Source organism: Cherax quadricarinatus, chromosome 10 (genome assembly GCF_038502225.1).
Source record: "Cherax quadricarinatus isolate ZL_2023a chromosome 10, ASM3850222v1, whole genome shotgun sequence".
NCBI classification, from domain to species: Eukaryota; Metazoa; Arthropoda; class Malacostraca; order Decapoda; family Parastacidae; genus Cherax; species Cherax quadricarinatus.
The window spans coordinates 58,746,403-58,765,794 of record NC_091301.1 but is presented as its reverse complement, the minus strand read 5'-3'; positions in this window follow the sequence as shown (position 1 = coordinate 58,765,794).

Below are 19,392 nucleotides of genomic sequence, written 5' to 3'. Positions count from 1 at the left end.
TGTTGTCAGGTTACTGGGTCACCAGAACATATGGAGGGGTGTAATGTCAGGTTACTGGGTCACCAGAACATATTGAGGGATGTGTTGTCAGGTGACTGGGTAACCAACACACACACACACACACACACAGTGATGATTTGGCTGAAGTGATGAGATTGTCAGGATCTGACATTTAAACAGCTCCCTGCGCCTTTTAAAAGCAAAGTAATGACAAAGTCATTACTTTCCGTTTAAAAGACGCTTGCTGTGTCATTTGCACACACAGCAGCAATGTTGTCAGGGAGAAGAGTCACTTTCACATAGAGTGCTGATGTTGTCACGGGACTGAGCAACCTTTAAACACTTTGGTGGGTGGGTCACCTGTTCTCTCAGTGACCACGTTACCAAATGGGCTGAGTCACGTACGATTTTGTCAGGTTTGTGGGTCACCTGAACACAGTAGTGACTTTGTCAAGGTGGCTGGGTCACCTTTATGCACACAGTGGTGATGTAGTCAGGTGATTGCATCTCCTACACAAGCTTGTGATGATGTCAGATACCTGTCACATACACACACACACACACACACACACACACACACACACACACACACACAGTCATGTTGTCACGTCACTTGCAGTAATAAAAGTCGTCAATAAATGCAAATTATCTCTGATAACAAGTTTTGCCTTACCGTTCCTCAAGATTTCCAAAAACTGGGAATTAACTTTGTCAAAACACGAGATCAATCGCCCTGTACACTATGAAAATTAATATTTTGATCCGATTATTTTGAGTTCAGAGTTGACAAACGAACTGATTTTTTCTAAACGTTACATTCATGGAAAAAAAATTAAAATAATTTAATTAAAATAATTCCACTTAATGGAATTATTTATATATGCACCCGGACTAACTTTTAAGCAAAACTCTGCTTAAATACACATTAATTAAATGCAGTTCAATCATGATTAATCAAAGCAATATTTACTTAATTTTAGTAACTAGAGTATCATTTATTGAGAAAGTATTTAAACTTTGTTATGAAGAAAATTCCATTTTTGGGAGAGTTAGCAAAATTAATTGAAGCTGTGTTTTATAGCACACAGGTTCACGCAACACATTCACCATTTTCATGAAAATTCTCTTTTAGTTTTGCGAGGGAAACTTGTATTCGCACGTTTATGTGCATGTGTGAGTGATTGTGGTGTGGGTTGTTTGAGTGCATGTGTGAGTGATTGTGGTGTGGGTTGTTTGAGTGCATGTGTGAGTGATTGTGGTGTGGGTTGTTTGAGTGCATGTGTGAGTGATTGTGGTGTGGGTTGTTTGAGTGCATGTGTGAGTGAGTGTGGTGTGGGTTGTTTGAGTGCATGTGTGAGTGATTGTGGTGTGGGTTGTTTGAGTGCATGTGTGAGTGATTGTGGTGTGGGTTGTTTGAGTGCATGTGTGAGTGATTGTGGTGTGGGTTGTTTGAGTGCATGTGTGAGTGATTGTGGTGTGGGTTGTTTGAGTGCATGTGTGAGTGACTGTGGTGTGGGTTGTTTGAGTGCATGTGTGAGTGATTGTGGTGTGGGTTGTTTGAGTGCACGTGTGAGTGATTGTGGTGTGGGTTGTTTGAGTGCATGTGTGAGTGATTGTGGTGTGGGTTGTTTGAGTGCATGTGTGAGTGATTGTGGTGTGGGTTGTTTGAGTGCATGTGTGAGTGATTGTGGTGTGGGTTGTTTGAGTGCATGTGTGAGTGATTGTGGTGTGGGTTGTTTGAGTGCATGTGTGAGTGATTGTGGTGTGCGTTGTTTGAGTGCATGTGTGAGTGATTGTGGTGTGGGTTGTTTGAGTGCATGTGTGAGTGATTGTGGTGTGGGTTGTTTGAGTGCATGTGTGAGTGATTGTGGTGTGGGTTGTTTGAGTGCATGTGTGAGTGATTGTGGTGTGGGTTGTTTGAGTGCATGTGTGAGTGATTGTGGTGTGGGTTGTTTGAGTGCATGTGTGAGTGATTGCGTGTGGGTTGTTTGAGTGCATGTGTGAGTGATTGTGGTGTGAGTTGTTTGAGTGAATGTGTGAGTGATTGTTATATGGGTTGTTTGAGTGAATGTGTGAGTGATTGTTATATGGGTTGTTTGAGTGCATGTGTGAGTGATTGTGGTGTGGGTTGTTTGAGTGCATGTGTGAGTGATTGTGGTGTGAGTTGTTTGAGTGAATGTGTGAGTGATTGTTATATGGGTTGTTTGAGTGCATGTGTGAGTGATTGTGGTGTGGGTTGTTTGAGTGCATGTGTGAGTGATTGTGGTGTGAGTTGTTTGAGTGAATGTGTGAGTGATTGTTATATGGGTTGTTTGAGTGCATGTGTGAGTGATTGTGGTGTGGGTTGTTTGTGTGCATGTGTCAGAGATTGTGGTGTGGGTTGTTTGAGTGCATGTGTGAGTGATTGTGGTGTGGGTTGTTTCAGTGCATGTGTGACTGATTGTGGTGTGGGTTGTTTGAGTGCATGTGTGAGTGATTGTGGTGTGGGTTGTTTGAGTGCATGTGTGAGTGATTGTTGTGTGGGTTGTTTGAGTGCATGTGTGAGTGACTGTGGTGTGGGTTGTTTGAGTGCATGTGTGAGTGATTGTGGTGTGGGTTGTTTGAGTGCATGTGTGAGTGATTGTGGTGTGGGTTGTCTGAGCGCATGTGTGAGTGATTGTGGTGTGGGTTGTTTGTACTCACCTATTTGTACTCACCTATTTTTGGTTGCAGGGGTCGAGTCTTAGCTCCTGGCCCCGCCTCTTCACCGGTTGCTACTGGGCCCTCTCTCTCCCCGCTCCATGAGCTTTATCAAACCTCGTCTTAAAACTGTGTATGGTTCCTGCCTCCACTACGTCATTTTCTAGGCTATTCCACTGCCTTACAACTCTATGACTGAAGAAATACTTCCTAATATCTCTCTGACTCATTTGTGTCTTCAACTTCCAATTGTGGCCTCTTGTTTCTGTGTCCCCTCCCTGGAACATCCTGTCTTTGTCCACCTTGTCTATTCCACGCAGTATTTTATATGTCGTTATCATGTCTCCCCTGACCCTCCTGTCCTCCAGTGTCGTCAGGCCGATTTCCCTTAATCTTTCTTCGTAGGACATTCCCCTTAGCTCTGGAACTAACCTTGTGGCAAACCTTTGTACTTTCTCTAGTTTCTTGACGTGCTTTATCAAGTGCGGGTTCCAAACAGGTGCTGCATACTCCAGTATGGGCCTGACATACACGGTGTACAGTGTCTTGAACGATTCCTTACTAAGGTATCGGAATGCTGTTCTCAGGTTTACCAGGCGCCCATATGCTGCAGCAATTATCTGATTGATGTGTGCTTCCGGAGACATGCTCGGTGTTATACTCACCCCAAGATCTTTCTCCTTGAGTGAGGTTTGCAGTCTTTGGCCACCTAGCCTATACTCTGTCTGTGGTCTTCTGTGCCCTTCCCCTATCTTCATGACTTTGCATTTGGCATGATTAAATTCGACAAGCCATTTGCTGGACCAGGTGTCCAGTCTGTCCAGGTCTCTTTGAAGTCCTGCCTGGTCCTCATCAGATTTAATTCTCCTCATTAACTTCACATCATCTGCAAACAGGGACACTTCTGAGTCTAACCCTTCCATCATGTCGTTCACATATACCAAAAATAGCACTGGTCCTAGGACCGACCCCTGTGGGACCACGCTCGTCACAGGTGCCCACTGTGATACATCATTACGTACCATGACTCGTTGTTTCCTTCCTGTCAGGTATTCTCTGATCCATTGCAGTGCCCTTCCTGTTATATGCGCCTGATGCTCTAGCTTCTGCACTAATCTCATGTGAGGAACTGTGTCAAAGGCCTTCTTGCAGTCCAAGAAGATGCAATCAACCCACCCCTCTCTCTCGTGTCTTACTTCTGTTATTTTATCATAAAACTCCAGAAGGTTTGTGACACAGGATTTGCCTTCCGTGAATCCGTGCTGGTTGGCATTTATACTCTTGTTCAGTTCCAGGTGCTCCACCACTCTCCTCCTGATAATCTTCTCCATAATTTTGCATACTATACACGTCAATGACACAGGTCTATAGTTTAGTGCCTCTTTTCTGTCTCCTTTTTTAAAAATGGGAACTACATTTGCCGTCTTCCATACCTCAGGTAGTTGCCCAGTTCCCAGGGACGTGTTGAAGATTGTGGTAAGTGGCACGCACAACATATCTGCTCCCTCTCTAAGGACCCACGGGGAGTTGTTGTCCGGTCCCATTGCCTTTGAGGTATCCATGTCCCTTAGCAGTTTCTTCACCTCCTACTCATCTGTATGTATGTCGTCCAACACTTGTTGGTGTATTCCTTGCTGGTGTCCCCATCTGGTCTGTCCCCCCAGAGTCCTTCCTGTCTCTACTGTAAATACTTCCTTAAATCTCGTGTTGAGCTCCTCACATACCTCTTGCGTTTCTTGTGAGTTCTCCACCTTCTTTCCTCAGCCTTATCACCTGGTCCTTGACTGTTGTCTTCCTCCTAATGTGGCTATACAGCAGTTTCGGGTCAGATTTGACTTTCGATGCTATGTCGTTTTCATACTGTCGCTGGGCCTCCCTCCTTATCTGTGCATACTCGTTTCTGGCTCTTCTACTAATCTCCTTGTTTTCTTGGGTCCTATGCCTCCTGTACCTTTTCCATTCTCTGTTGCACTTAGTTTTTGCCTCCCTACACCTTCGGGTGAACCAAGGACTCATTTTGGTCTTCCTATTATTTCTGTTTCCCTTGGGAACAAATCTTTCCTCTGCCTCCTTGCACTTTGTTGCCACATATTCCATCGTCTCGTTTACTGATTTTCCTACCATTTCTCTGTCCCACTGAACCTCCTGCAGGAAGTTTCTCATACCTGTGTAGTCCCCCCTTTTATAGTTTGGCCTGTCCCCTTCAGTTCCTGTTACCTTCTCCACTTGTAATTCTACTATATAATCAAAACTCAGAACCACGTGATCGCTAGCTCCAAGGGGCCTCTCATAAGTGATGTCTTCAATGTCTGAACTGCTCAGGGTGAACACAAGATCCAGTCTTGCTGGCTCATCCTCCCCTCTCTCTCTGGTTGTGTCCCTGACATGTTGATGCATGAGGTTTTCAAGTACCACATCCATCATCTTGGCTCTCCATGTTTCGGGACCCCCATGTGGCTCCAGGTTTTCCCAGTCGATCTCCCTGTGGTTGAAATCGCCCATTACCAGTAACTTTGCTCTGCTCGAGTGAGCTCTTCTTGCCACCTCAGCCAGTGTGTCCACCATCACCCTGTTGTTTTCTTCGTACTCCTCTCTTGGCCTCCTGCAGTTCTGTGGTGGGTTATACATCACTCCAATGACTACTTTATGTTCTCTGGACTGAATTGTATCTACAATGTAGTCTTTTTCTCCAATCATGTCTATGCCTTCCATTTCCTCAAATCCCCATCGGTGTTTTATGAGCAGTGCAACCCCTCCTCCCCCTCTACTTCTTCTATCTTTCCTCAGGATCTGATATCCCGTTGGGAAGATTGTGTCTGTTATTGTCTCAGCGAGTTTTGTTTCTGTGACTGCTATGATGTCTGGGGATTTTTCACTGATTCTTTCGTTCCACTCCTCATGTTTATTCATTATTCCATCCGCGTTTGTGTACCAAACTTTCAGTTTCTTTTCTATCATTGTGGTCATGCAAGAATATTGGGGTTGGGGGAGCGAGAGCCTTGGTGGGGGCCTATATGGGGCTGTGGTGTTGGTGGGGTTTGTGATGATGGGGGTGGGGTCAGAATGCCCATAAGGGACAGCTGTTGGGGTGAGGTTTTTGATATGGGGGTTGGTGGCAGAGGGAACAGTGAGTGGGTTGTAGTATAGGTTGCTCAGTTGCGTTGGGAATGTCGCGGTTGGAGTCTTTTGGTGGGAGATTCTGTGGGGTGTGTTTTCCCTTCCTCCTGTGTCTTGGTCCTGCTCATTTTCGTCATTGCCTCTCGTTCCTCCTTGCGTCTCTGTACCCTCTCTTTCAGTGTAGTCCTTTCTTATTGTGTTCTGTCGAGGTATACTCTCTGGTACCCCTGTTTGTCCCTCAGTCTTGCTTTCTCTTGCAGAATCCTGGTTCGAACTGATTCTTCCTTGAAAGTTACCACCCAGTTCTTTGAAAATTTGTCACCTGGGTCATATCGCCCTCACCTATTGTTTTCATGATACCTTCAATCATTTTTTTCTCCTCCTGTTTTATTTCTTCAAAGTTGTCCCCCTTGGCTTCTTGGAGCCCGTACACAAAAACTGACCTCGCCCTTTCCTCCTCCCACTGAGTCTCCATCTGCTTCCTCTGAGGTATTTTATTTCCTTCCATTGACATGTTCTTGCCTTAAGTCCCTGTCATATCTGAAACTTCTATTCTCAGTGAACTGTTTTTCATGACCAGCTGTCCCTTGCTACTGCAGTTGGCTGTTAGAATCTCTGCATATAGCATACATTCATTGTCTTCGGACCTGTCATTTCATCTTAGTGTGCTCCTCGTCTTTTCCCTGGCCCCATGTGGGTCTGATAGGGCCTTCGTGTACGTCATGTCTCCGTTGTTGCTTACCGTCCCCTTGTCTGCGCCTGACATCGAATTTCCTGATGTCACATCTGAATTGTCATTTGTCTCTCTAATCTGTTTCAGGCTTTGCAGTTTCTCTTCTAAGCACTGTATCCTAGCTTCTGCTGCTAAGACCTGTACTTCCCACTTCCTGCACTCTTCAGCTATCCGCTCCTCCATTTTCTTACCAAGCACTACTACCTTCCTTCCCCACTCTTCCTCCCTTTTTTGGAGCTCTAACTCCCAGTCTTTCCTCCCTGGTTCGTCTACCAGATCACTGGTTTTCCGTCCTCTAGAGCCACCCTGTTTTTTTTTTTTTTTTTTTTTTTTTTTTTTTTTTTTTTTTTTTTTTTTTTTTTTTTTTTACCACAGACAGAAGGCTAGAGGAGGGAGAGGGTGCGAGGGGAAGAGAGAAAGGGTAGAAAGAGGGAGAGAGAGGAGACAGAAAGGGTAGAAAGAGGGAGAGAGAGGAGAGAGTATGGGGGTGAGGGATAAGACCAAGGGGGAGAGAGAGAGAAATGTGAGGGGGAGAGAAAGGGTAGAGAGAGGGAGAAAGAGAGGGAGAGGGAGAGGGAGAGGGAGAGAGAGAGAGAGAGGGAGAAAGGAGGGTGAGGGAAAAGGCTATGAGAGAGAGAAATGGAGAGATGGAGAGAGAAGCCTATAGAGAGAGAGGAGGGTGAAATAGGGTTATGGGAGTGAGGTAGAGAGAGAGAGAGAGAGAGAGAGAGAGAGAGAGAGAGAGAGAGTAGGGGGCAGGGGAGGGAAAAAGGCTATGAGAGAGAGAAACGCGAGGGAGGGGGAGAGGGAAAGAGGAGGGAGTAGGGAGTGAAGGCAAGAGTGGGGGAGGGGAAAGGTCTGTGGGGGAGGGAAAGGTGTGTGGGGGGGTGAGGGGACGCGGTCAAATTCCAAGGATCAGCTGTGTGCACTCACCTAGTTGTGGTTTCAGGGGTCGAGACTCAGCTCCTGTCCCCGAGTGTATGTGTGTGTGCACGTGTGTGTGTGAGCACGTCAGTTGTTTATATGTCCCAGAAATACAATTCACCTCTGTGTATCCGTAATACTAATAAGATACCATTAACACTGAGAGTAATTCTAATAATTATAATACTAGCGTGTGTTAACAAGTCATTCTTTCACCCAGTTATGTACTACCTTTTACTACATGTGTACCCAATACTTGCTTCTCAGATTGTACTGTCTTTGTGTCCTAAAACATTATCTCTCGAAACTGTTGTCAGGGCTGTAGTCCCATTAGCCACGACTTAATCCTCCTGCCTATTCCTTGCTCCTACAAATTTTATCTTCCTACTACTGCTAGGTGTTGTGTGTATGATAATCGCTCTGGAGCAGGGTTTGTGATGGCTACCAGTGACCGTAGGGCCGGCTCTACCACTCAAAACTTCCCGCCAACCACAAACAGGTGATTTGTACGTTACTCCTCAGAGGGGACGTCCATCCAGATGCCTGATGTACGATGCTCGCTGTACGATGCTCGCTGTACGATGACTCGTGCACCTCGCCCTTCCGCCGCTGACTTCTTCAGCTATTCTTTTCTCGTTGCCCTTTTGAGTCCTCATTTACCACACTTATCACTTGTACATTGCTACTTTTATAATTTACTTCACTTTTGGTAAGTACACTTCTTATTTGTGATGACACCCAACCTGTTGTGGCAGCACTACTTCCTCAGGCCTACTGCTGCCACCACCTCTGCTTATACGTTGTCACTAACACTGGTTGCTTCTAGCTGCTAAAACACGCCCTAAAAGCACTAAGATTCTCGGAGCCTGGCGCTTGTGACCCACTACACTACGTGTGTGGGTTGTTTGAGTGCATGTGTGAGTGATTGTGGTGTGGGTTGTTTGAGTGCATGTGTGAGTGATTGTGGTGTGGGTTGTTTGAGCACATGTGTGAGTGATTGTGGTGTGGGTTGTTTGTGTACATGTGTGAGTGATTGTGGTGTGGGTTGTTTGTGTGCATGTGTGAGTGATTGTGGTGTGGGTTGTTTGAGTGCATGTGTGAGTGATTGTGGTGTGAGTTGTTTGAGTGAATGTGTGAGTGATTGCTATATGGGTTGTTTGAGTGCATGTGTGAGTGATTGTGGTGTGGGTTGTTTGTGTACATGTGTGAGAGATTGTGGTGTGGGTTGTTTGAGTGCATGTGTGAGTGATTGTTATGTGGGTTGTTTGAGTGTATGTGTGAGTGATTGTGGTGTGAGTTGTTTGAGTGCATGTGTGAGTGATTGTGGTGTGGGTTGCTTGTGTGCATGTGTGAGAGATTGTGGTGTGAGTTGTATGTGTGCATGTGTGAGTGATTGTGGTGTGGGTTGTGTGCATGTGTGAGTGATTGTGGTGTGGGTTGTTTGAGTGCATGTGTGAGTGATTGTGGAGTGGGTTGTTTGAGTGCATGTGTGAGTGATTGCAGTGTGGGTTGCTTGAGTGCATGTGTGAGTGATTGTGGTGTGGGTTGTTTGAGTGCAAGTGTGAGTGATTGTGGTGTGGGTTGTTTCAGTGCATGTGTGAGTGATTGTGGTGTGGGTTGTTTGAGTGCATGTGTGAGTGATTGTGGTGTGAGTTGTTTGAATGCATGTGTGAGTGATTGTGGTGTGGGTTGTTTGTGTGCATGTGTGAGTGATTGTGGTGTGAGTTATTTGAGTGAATGTGTGAGTGATTGTTATATGGGTTGTTTGAGTGCATGTGTGAGTGATTGTGGTGTGGGTTGTTTGTGTACATGTGTGAGAGATTGTGGTGTGGGTTGTTTGAGTGCATGTGTGAGTGATTGTGGTGTGGGTTGTTTGAGTGCATGTGTGAGTGATTGTTATGTGGGTTGTTTGAGTGTATGTGTGAGTGATTGTGGTGTGAGTTGTTTGAGTGCATGTGTGAGTGATTGTGGTGTGGGTTCTTTGTGTGCATGTGTGAGTGATTGTGGTGTGAGTTGTTTGTGTGCATGTGTGAGTGATTGTGGTGTGGGTTGTGTGCATGTGTGAGTGATTGTGGTGTGGGTTGTTTGAGTGCATGTGTGAGTGATTGTGGAGTGGGTTGTTTGAGTGCATGTGTGAGTGATTGCAGTGTGGGTTGCTTGAGTGCATGTGTGAGTGATTGTGGTGTGGGTTGTTTGAGTGCAAGTGTGAGTGATTGTGGTGTGGGTTGTTTGAGTGCATGTGTGAGTGATTGTGGTGTGGGTTGTTTGAGTGCATGTGTGAGTGATTGTGGTGTGAGTTGTTTGAGTGCATGTGTGAGTGATTGTAGTGTGGGTTGTTTGTGTGCATGTGTGAGTGATTGTGGTGTGAGTTGTTTGTGTGCATGTGTGAGTGATTGTGGTGTGGGTTGTGTGCATGTGTGAGTGATTGCGGTGTGGGTTGCTTGAGTGCATGTGTGAGCGATTGTGGTGTGGGTTGTTTGAGTGCAAGTGTGAGTGATAGTGGTGTGGGTTGTTTGAGTGCATGTGTGAGTAATTGTGGTGTGGGTTGTTTGTGTGCATATGTGAGTGATTGTGGTGTGGGTTGTTTGAGTGCATGTGTGAGTGATTGTTATGTGGGTTGTTTGAGTGCATGTGTAAGTGATTGTGGTGTGGGTTGCTTGAGTACATGTGTGAGTGATTGTGGTGTGGGTTGCTAGAGCGCATTTGTGAGTGATTGTGGTGTGGGTTGTTTGAGTGCATGTGTGAGTGATTGTGGTGTTTGTTGTTTGAGCGCATGTGTGAGTGATTGTGGTGTGGGTTGTTTGTGTACATGTGTGAGTGATTGTGGTGTGGGTTGTTTGTGTGCATGTGTGAGTGATTGTGGTGTGGGTTGTTTGAGTGCATGTGTGAGTGATTGTGGTGTGAGTTGTTTGAGTGAATGTGTGAGTGATTGTTATATGGGTTGTTTGAGTGCATGTGTGAGTGATTGTGGTGTGGGTTGTTTGTGTACATGTGTGAGAGATTGTGGTGTGGGTTGTTTGAGTGCATGTGTGAGTGATTGTGGTGTGGGTTGTTTGAGTGCATATGTGAGTGATTGTTATGTGGGTTGTTTGAGTGTATGTGTGAGTGATTGTGGTGTGAGTTGTTTGAGTGTATGTGTGAGTGATTGTGGTGTGGGTTGTTTGTGTGCATGTGTGAGTGATTGTGGTGTGAGTTGTTTGTGTGCATGTGTGAGTGATTGTGGTGTGGGTTGTGTGCATGTGTGAGTGATTGTGGTGTGGGTTGTTTGAGTGCATGTGTGAGTGATTGTGGAGTGGGTTGTTTGAGTGCATGTGTGAGTGATTGCAGTGTGGGTTGCTTGAGTGCATGTGTGAGTGATTGTGGTGTGGGTTCTTTGAGTGCAAGTGTGAGTGATTGTGGTGTGGGTTGTTTGAGTGCATGTGTGAGTGATTGTGGTGTGGGTTGTTTGAGTGCATGTGTGAGTGATTGTGGTGTGAGTTGTTTGAGTGCATGTGTGAGTGATTGTGGTGTGGGTTGTTTGTGTGCATGTGTGAGTGATTGTGGTGTGAGTTGTTTGAGTGAATGTGTGAGTGATTGTTATATTGGTTGTTTGAGTGCATGTGTGAGTGATTGTGGTGTGGGTTGTTTGTGTACATGTGTGAGAGATTGTGGTGTGGGTTGTTTGAGTGTATGTGTGAGTGATTGTGGTGTTGGTTGTTTGAGTGCATGTGTGAGTGATTGTTATGTGGGTTGTTTGAGTGTATGTGTGAGTGATTGTGGTGTGAGTTGTTTGAGTGCATGTGTGAGTGATTGTGGAGTGGGTTGTTTGAGTGCATGTGTGAGTGATTGCAGTGTGGGTTGTTTGAGTGCAAGTGTGAGTGATTGTGGTGTGGGTTGTTTGAGTGCATGTGTGAGTGATTGTGGTGTGGGTTGTTTGAGTGCATGTGTGAGTGATTGTGGTGTGAGTTGTTTGAGTGCATGTGTGAGTGATTGTGGTGTGGGTTGTTTGTGTGCATGTGTGAGTGATTGTGGTGTGAGTTATTTGAGTGAATGTGTGAGTGATTGTTATATGGGTTGTTTGAGTGCATGTGTGAGTGATTGTGGTGTGGGTTGTTTGTGTACATGTGTGAGAGATTGTGGTGTGGGTTGTTTGAGTGCATGTGTGAGTGATTGTGGTGTGGGTTGTTTGAGTGCATGTGTGAGTGATTGTTATGTGGGTTGCTTGAGTGTATGTGTGAGTGATTGTGGTGTGAGTTGTTTGAGTGCATGTGTGAGTGATTGTTGTGTGGGTTCTTTGTGTGCATGTGTGAGTGATTGTGGTGTGAGTTGTTTGTGTGCATGTGTGAGTGATTGTGGTGTGGGGTGTGTGCATGTGTGAGTGATTGTGGTGTGGGTTGTTTGAGTGCATATGTGAGTGATTGTGGAGTGGGTTGTTTGAGTGCATGTGTGAGTGATTGCAGTGTGGGTTGCTTGAGTGCATGTGTGAGTGATTGTGGTGTGGGTTGTTTGAGTGCAAGTGTGAGTGATTGTGGTGTGGGTTGTTTGAGTGCATGTGTGAGTGATTGTGGTGTGGGTTGTTGGAGTGCATGTGTGAGTGATTGTGGTGTGAGTTGTTTGAGTGCATGTGTGAGTGATTGTGGTGTGGGTTGTTTGTGTGCATGTGTGAGTGATTGTGGTGTGAGTTGTTTGAGTGAATGTGTCAGTGATTGTTATATTGGTTGTTTGAGTGCATGTGTGAGTGATTGTGGTGTGGGTTGTTTGTGTACATGTGTGAGAGATTGTGGTGTGGGTTGTTTGAGTGCATGTGTGAGTGATTGTGGTGTTGGTTGTTTGAGTGCATGTGTGAGTGATTGTTATGTGGGTTGTTTGAGTGTATGTGTGAGTGATTGTGGTGTGAGTTGTTTGAGTGCATGTGTGAGTGATTGTGGAGTGGGTTGTTTGAGTGCATGTGTGAGTGATTGCAGTGTGGGTTGTTTGAGTGCAAGTGTGAGTGATTGTGGTGTGGGTTGTTTGAGTGCATGTGTGAGTGATTGTGGTGTGGGTTGTTTGAGTGCATGTGTGAGTGATTGTGGTGTGAGTTGTTTGAGTGCATGTGTGAGTGATTGTGGTGTGGGTTGTTTGTGTGCATGTGTGAGTGATTGTGGTGTGAGTTATTTGAGTGAATGTGTGAGTGATTGTTATATGGGTTGTTTGAGTGCATGTGTGAGTGATTGTGGTGTGGGTTGTTTGTGTACATGTGTGAGAGATTGTGGTGTGGGTTGTTTGAGTGCATGTGTGAGTGATTGTGGTGTGGGTTGTTTGAGTGCATGTGTGAGTGATTGTTATGTGGGTTGCTTGAGTGTATGTGTGAGTGATTGTGGTGTGAGTTGTTTGAGTGCATGTGTGAGTGATTGTTGTGTGGGTTCTTTGTGTGCATGTGTGAGTGATTGTGGTGTGAGTTGTTTGTGTGCATGTGTGAGTGATTGTGGTGTGGGGTGTGTGCATGTGTGAGTGATTGTGGTGTGGGTTGTTTGAGTGCATATGTGAGTGATTGTGGAGTGGGTTGTTTGAGTGCATGTGTGAGTGATTGCAGTGTGGGTTGCTTGAGTGCATGTGTGAGTGATTGTGGTGTGGGTTGTTTGAGTGCAAGTGTGAGTGATTGTGGTGTGGGTTGTTTGAGTGCATGTGTGAGTGATTGTGGTGTGGGTTGTTGGAGTGCATGTGTGAGTGATTGTGGTGTGAGTTGTTTGAGTGCATGTGTGAGTGATTGTAGTGTGGGTTGTTTGTGTGCATGTGTGAGTGATTGTGGTGTGAGTTGTTTGTGTGCATGTGTGAGTGATTGTGGTGTGGGTTGTGTGCATGTGTGAGTGATTGCGGTGTGGGTTGCTTGAGTGCATGTGTGAGCGATTGTGGTGTGGGTTGTTTGAGTGCAAGTGTGAGTGATTGTGGTGTGGGTTGTTTGAGTGCATGTGCGAGTGATTGTGGTGTGGGTTGTTTGAGTGCATGTGTGAGTGATTGTGGTGTGGGTTGTTTGAGTGCATGTGTAAGTGATTGTGGTGTGGGTTGCTTGAGTACATGTGTGAGTGATTGTGGTGTGGGTTGCTAGAGCGCATTTGTGAGTGATTGTGATGTGGGTTTTTTGAGTGCATGTGTGAGAGATTGTTGTGCGGGTTGTTTGAGGGCATGTGTGAGTGATTGTGGTGTGGGTTGTTTGAGTGCATGTGTGAGTGATTGTGGTGTGGGTTGTTTGCGTGCATGTGTGAGTGATTGTGGTGTGGGTTGTTTGAGTGCATGTGTGAGTTATTGTGGTGTGGGTTGTTTGAGCGCATGTGTGAGTGATTGTGGTGTGGGTTGTTTGTGTACATGTGTGAGTGATTGTGGTGTGGGTTGTTTGTGTGCATGTGTGAGTGATTGTGGTGTGGGTTGTTTGAGTGCATGTGTGAGTGATTGTGGTTTGAGTTGTTTGAGTGAATGTGTGAGTGATTGTTATATGGGTTGTTTGAGTGCATGTGTGAGTGATTGTGGTGTGGGTTGTTTGTGTACATGTGTGAGAGATTGTGGTGTGGGTTGTTTGAGTGCATGTGTGAGTGATTGTGATGTGGGTTGTTTGAGTGCATGTGTGAGTGATTGTTATGTGGGTTGTTTGAGTGTATGTGTGAGTGATTGTTGTGTGAGTTGTTTGAGTGCATGTGTGAGTGATTGTGGTGTGGGTTGTTTGTGTGCATGTGTGAGTGATTGTGGTGTGAGTTGTTTGTGTGCATGTGTGAGTGATTGTGGTGTGGGTTGTGTGCATGTGTGAGTGATTGTGGTGTGGGTTGTTTGAGTGCATGTGTGAGTGATTGTGGAGTGGGTTGTTTGAGTGCATTTGTGAGTGATTGCAGTGTGGGTTGCTTGAGTGCATGTGTGAGTGATTGTGGTGTGGGTTGTTTGAGTGCAAGTGTGAGTGATTGTGGTGTGGGTTGTTTGAGTGCATGTGTGAGTGATTGTGGTGTGGGTTGTTTGAGTGCATGTGTGAGTGATTGTGGTGTGAGTTGTTTGAGTGCATGTGTGAGTGATTGTGGTGTGGGTTGTTTGTGTGCATGTGTGAGTGATTGTGGTGTGAGTTGTTTGAGTGAATGTGTGAGTGATTGTTATATGGGTTGTTTGAGTGCATGTGTGAGTGATTGTGGTGTGGGTTGTTTGTGTACATGTGTGAGAGATTGTGGTGTGGGTTGTTTGAGTGCATGTGTGAGTGATTGTGGTGTGGGTTGTTTGAGTGCATGTGTGAATGATTGTTATGTGGGTTGTTTGAGTGTATGTGTGAGTGATTGTAGTGTGAGTTGTTTGAGTGCATGTGTGAGTGATTGTGGTGTGGGTTCTTTGTGTGCATGTATGAGTGATTGTGGTGTGAGTTGTTTGTGTGCATGTGTGAGTGATTGTGGTGTGGGTTGTGTGCATGTGTGAGTGATTGTGGTGTGGGTTGTTTGAGTGCATGTGTGAGTGATTGTGGAGTGGGTTGTTTGAGTGCATGTGTGAGTGATTGCAGTGTGGGTTGCTTGAGTGCATGTGTGAGTGATTGTGGTGTGGGTTGTTTGAGTGCAAGTGTGAGTGATTGTGGTGTGGGTTGTTTGAGTGCATGTGTGAGTGATTGTGGTGTGGGTTGTTTGAGTGCATGTGTGAGTGATTGTGGTGTGAGTTGTTTGAGTGCATGTGTGAGTGATTGTAGTGTGGGTTGTTTGTGTGCATGTGTGAGTGATTGTGGTGTGAGTTGTTTGTGTGCATGTGTTAGTGATTGTGGTGTGGGTTGTGTGCATGTGTGAGTGATTGCGGTGTGGGTTGCTTGAGTGCATGTGTGAGTGATTGTGGTGTGGGTTGTTTGAGTGCAAGTGTGAGTGATTGTGGTGTGGGTTGTTTGAGTGCGTGTGTGAGTAATTGTGGTGTGGGTTGTTTGTGTGCATGTGTGAGTGATTGTGGTGTGGGTTGTTTGAGTGCATGTGTGAGTGATTGTGGTGTGGGTTGTTTGAGTGCATGTGTAAGTGATTGTGGTGTGGGTTGCTTGAGTACATGTGTGAGTGATTGTGGTGTGGGTTGCTAGAGCGCATTTGTGAGTGATTGTGATGTGGGTTTTTTGAGTGCATGTGTGAGAGATTGTGGTGCGGGTTGTTTGAGGGCATGTGTCAGTGATTGCGGTGTGGGTTGTTTGAGTGCATGTGTGAGTGATTGTGGTGTGGGTTGTTTGAGTGCATGTGTGAGTGATTGTGGTGTGGGTTGTTTGAGTGCATGTGTGAGTGATTGTGGTGTGGGTTGTTTGAGCGCATGTGTGAGTGATTGTGGTGTGGGTTGTTTGTGTACATGTGTGAGTGGTTGTGGTGTGGGTTGTTTGTGTGCATGTGTGAGTGATTGTGGTGTGGGTTGTTTGAGTGCATGTGTGAGTGATTGTGGTGTGAGTTGTTTGAGTGAATGTGTGAGTGATTGTTATATGGGTTTTTTGAGTGCATGTGTGAGTGATTGTGGTGTGGGTTGTTTGTGTGCATGTGTGAGAGATTGTGGTGTGGGTTCTTTGAGTGCATGTGTGAGTGATTGTGGTGTGGGTTGTTTGAATGCATGTGTGAGTGATTGTTATGTGGGTTGTTTGAGTGCATGTGTGAGTGATTGTGGTGTGAGTTGTTTGAGTGCATGTGTGAGTGATTGTGGTGTGGGTGTTTTGTGTGCATGTGTGAGTGATTGTGGTGTGAGTTGTTTGTGTGCATGTGTGAGTGATTGTGGTGTGGGTTGTGTGCATGTGTGAGTGATTGTGGTGTGGGTTGTTTGAGTCCATGTGTGAGTGATTGTGGAGTGGTTTATTTGAGTGCATGTGTGAGTGATTGCGGTGTGGGTTGCTTGAGTGCATGTGTGAGTGATTGTGGTGTGGGTTGTTTGAGTGCATGTATGAGTGATTGTGGTGTGGGTTGTATGAGTGCATGTGTGAGTGATTGTGGTGTGGGTTGTTTGAGTGCATGTGTGAGTGATTGTGGTGTGGGTTGTTTGAGTGCATGTGTGAGTGATTGTGGTGTGGGTTGTTTGAGTTCATGTGTGAGTGATTGTGGTGTGAGTTGTTTGAGTGCATGTGTGAGTGATTGTGGTGTGGGTTCTTTGAGTGCATGTGTGAGTGATTGTGGTGTGGGTTGTTTGTGTGCATGTGTGAGTGATCGTGGTGTGGGTTGTTTGAGTGCATGTGTGAGTGATTGTGGTGTGGGTTGTTTGAGTGCATGTGTGAGTGATTGTGGTGTGGGTTGTTTGAGTGCATGTGTGAGTGATTGTGGTGTGGGTTGTTTGAGTACATGTGTGAGTGATTATGGTGTGGGTTGTTTGAGTGCATTCGTGAGTGATTGTGGTGTGGGTTGTTTGAGTGCATGTGTGAATGATTGTGGTGTGGTTTGTTTGAGTGCATGTGTGAGTGATTGTGATGTGGGTTGTTTGAGTTCATGTGTGAGTGATTGTGGTGTGAGTTGTTTGAGTGCATGTGTGAGTGATTGTGGTGTTGTTTGTTTGAGTGCATGTGTGAGTGATTGTGGTGTGGGTTGTTTGTGTGCATATGTGAATGATTGTGGTGTGGGTTGTTTGAGTGCATGTGTGAGTGATTGTGGTGTGGGTTGTTTGAGTGCATGTGTGAGTGATTGTGGTGTGGGTTGTTTGAGTGCATGTGTGAGTGATTGTGGTGAGGGTTGTTTGAGTGCATGTGTGAGTGATTGTGGTGAGGGTTGTTTGTGTGCATGTGTGAGTGATTGTGGTGAGGGTTGTTTGAGTGCATGTGTGAGTGATTGTGGTGAGGGTTGTTTGTGTGCATGTGTGCGTGATTGTGGTGCGGGTTGTTTGAGTGCATGTGTGAGTGACTGTTTTGTGGGTTGTTTGAGTGCATGTGTGAGTGATTGTGGTGTGGGTTGTTTGAGTGCATGTGTGAGTGATTGTGGTGTGGGTTGTTTAAGGGTGTGACAATACTTCTGCGACCTCTACCAGCTTTCCCTCACACTACACCCTGACTATCATGAGTATTATTCATCTGTTCATTTCTGCTACATTTTATCGTTTATTTGTTTTTCCTCGTAGCTGTTATCTGTCATGATTTTGTGGTGTCTTATTTCTTTCTCCATATATTTATATCTTATTGATTTTTCGTATTCCATTAATGGCTTTCTGACCATCAAGTGAGTGACCTAATTGCAATAATCACTACTGTATGTTTCTCATCTTTGCCAGATTATTTTCAGCAGGCTAGGAGAACCTTGTGGGGCTTGCAGCACTATGAATTTACTCCTTCGCTTGATTTTAAGAAGAGTATCTGTGAAAATCACAGCTACTCACAGTTGTGACTGTTATTCTGGGGGCAGTGTTACATCTCTCTGGACTTGTCACCTCCATGAATCTCCGAGATCTCAGGCTGCTGGGTTCACTATGTTATTAAGGGCACACTCAGGTCTGACCCAGTGTTCCGATGCTCTGCTCCTTGTCCTGACATATGCTTCTCATTAGTACTCACTCCTATTCTTGCAGAGATGTAACATTCTTGTACTGCATGTTGAGACTCTCATATCTCCAGCTTCTTTTCATCCTTAACTCATTCTCTCATCACCCACAAGCATCTACGTGGCTTTTTTCACATATGGTTTGCAGTAAATTTCTCAATTAGGTTAGGTTTGTCTTCTATCCACAAAATGTAACCAATCATAACATACCACTTCGAAGAAAATGTAAACATAAGACGAAGGCGATGCGAAGGTTCTTCCTCGGGATCAAAACACTGGTAGTCACTGAGCTTCTTGGATGTTCACCAGATTTTCACTGCCTAAAGAAAAAAAGTCACAATACCTTGACCGGAACTATATACAGATAGCCCATACATAGGAGAATAAAACTTCTGACGTTTCGGTCCCACCCTTCGCTCCTCTGTGTGTCTAGTGAATTGTTCAAGATGGACCAAAACGTGGTTATCATTGAAGGTTATGTGTGTGTATTTAACTGCCTAATGTGCATTCACTAGTCTCCCGTTGAACTATCTCGACAACAGAGAAATAATTCTGAGGTTAAAAGGATGAACTGCGCATCTCCCTCAGTGACGGGAACGATACACAACTAACATGCACACAGGAGAGTGCAGCTTAACACGATGTTTTGGTCCGACTCGGACCATTTACAAGTGTGACTTGTAAATAGTCTAAGTGGGACCAAAACGTTGTCGTAAGTTTCTCTCTCCTTTCTGCAGGTTAGTTTTGTATTGTTCCAGTCACTGTATTGTGCCTTTTTCATTATGGAACAGGATTGACTCTAGGCTACAGTGATCTTAGCTACACTTATGTACCACCAGCCGCACCTACGTCTCATCCTAGAAATGTCTATTTTATTGAGATTCATGGGTCTCCTTGGATTCCCATTTGTAAACATATATTTTAAATTTTCGTTGAGTCGATTACATAATATTACAGCTTCATGTATTTTCTTATCAGTAAGCTCTACAAAATTTTTCCGTCTACTGTAATTTGCTGCTTAATGAGCTAACTGTTGCCTGTGTGTTTTATCTACCAATCTGTTGGTATTGTATACCATTTTGACGTTCACTCTGTCAGACACTGCAACACATGGCATCTTGGTACAGAAAACACCTTGGACAACTTTTTCAAGTGAGAATTGTTTGATCTGAGAGGGACGTGACTTCTCAGTGGCCACATTCTCTCTACTACCACCCTGTACCTCTCCTTCCGACAGTATATAAGTCTTCACACTGTCGCTTGATGTTCAGATTGTTCCAGACTATGGAACAGAATTCTTCGCCAGGCTGAGGGACTGACAACCTCAAATCTACGATTTCAAAGGTGATGGACTGATTACATCGTCTTCACATCTCTACTTCTCCTGCCTACTTCCTGCACTCGACTAAAGAAGCCTACTGTGTAGGCGAAACGTGTCGGAATAAAGTTGCCTGACTGTTGCCTATGTGTCTTACCAGCTTGATGAGCTCTTCTCTCTAT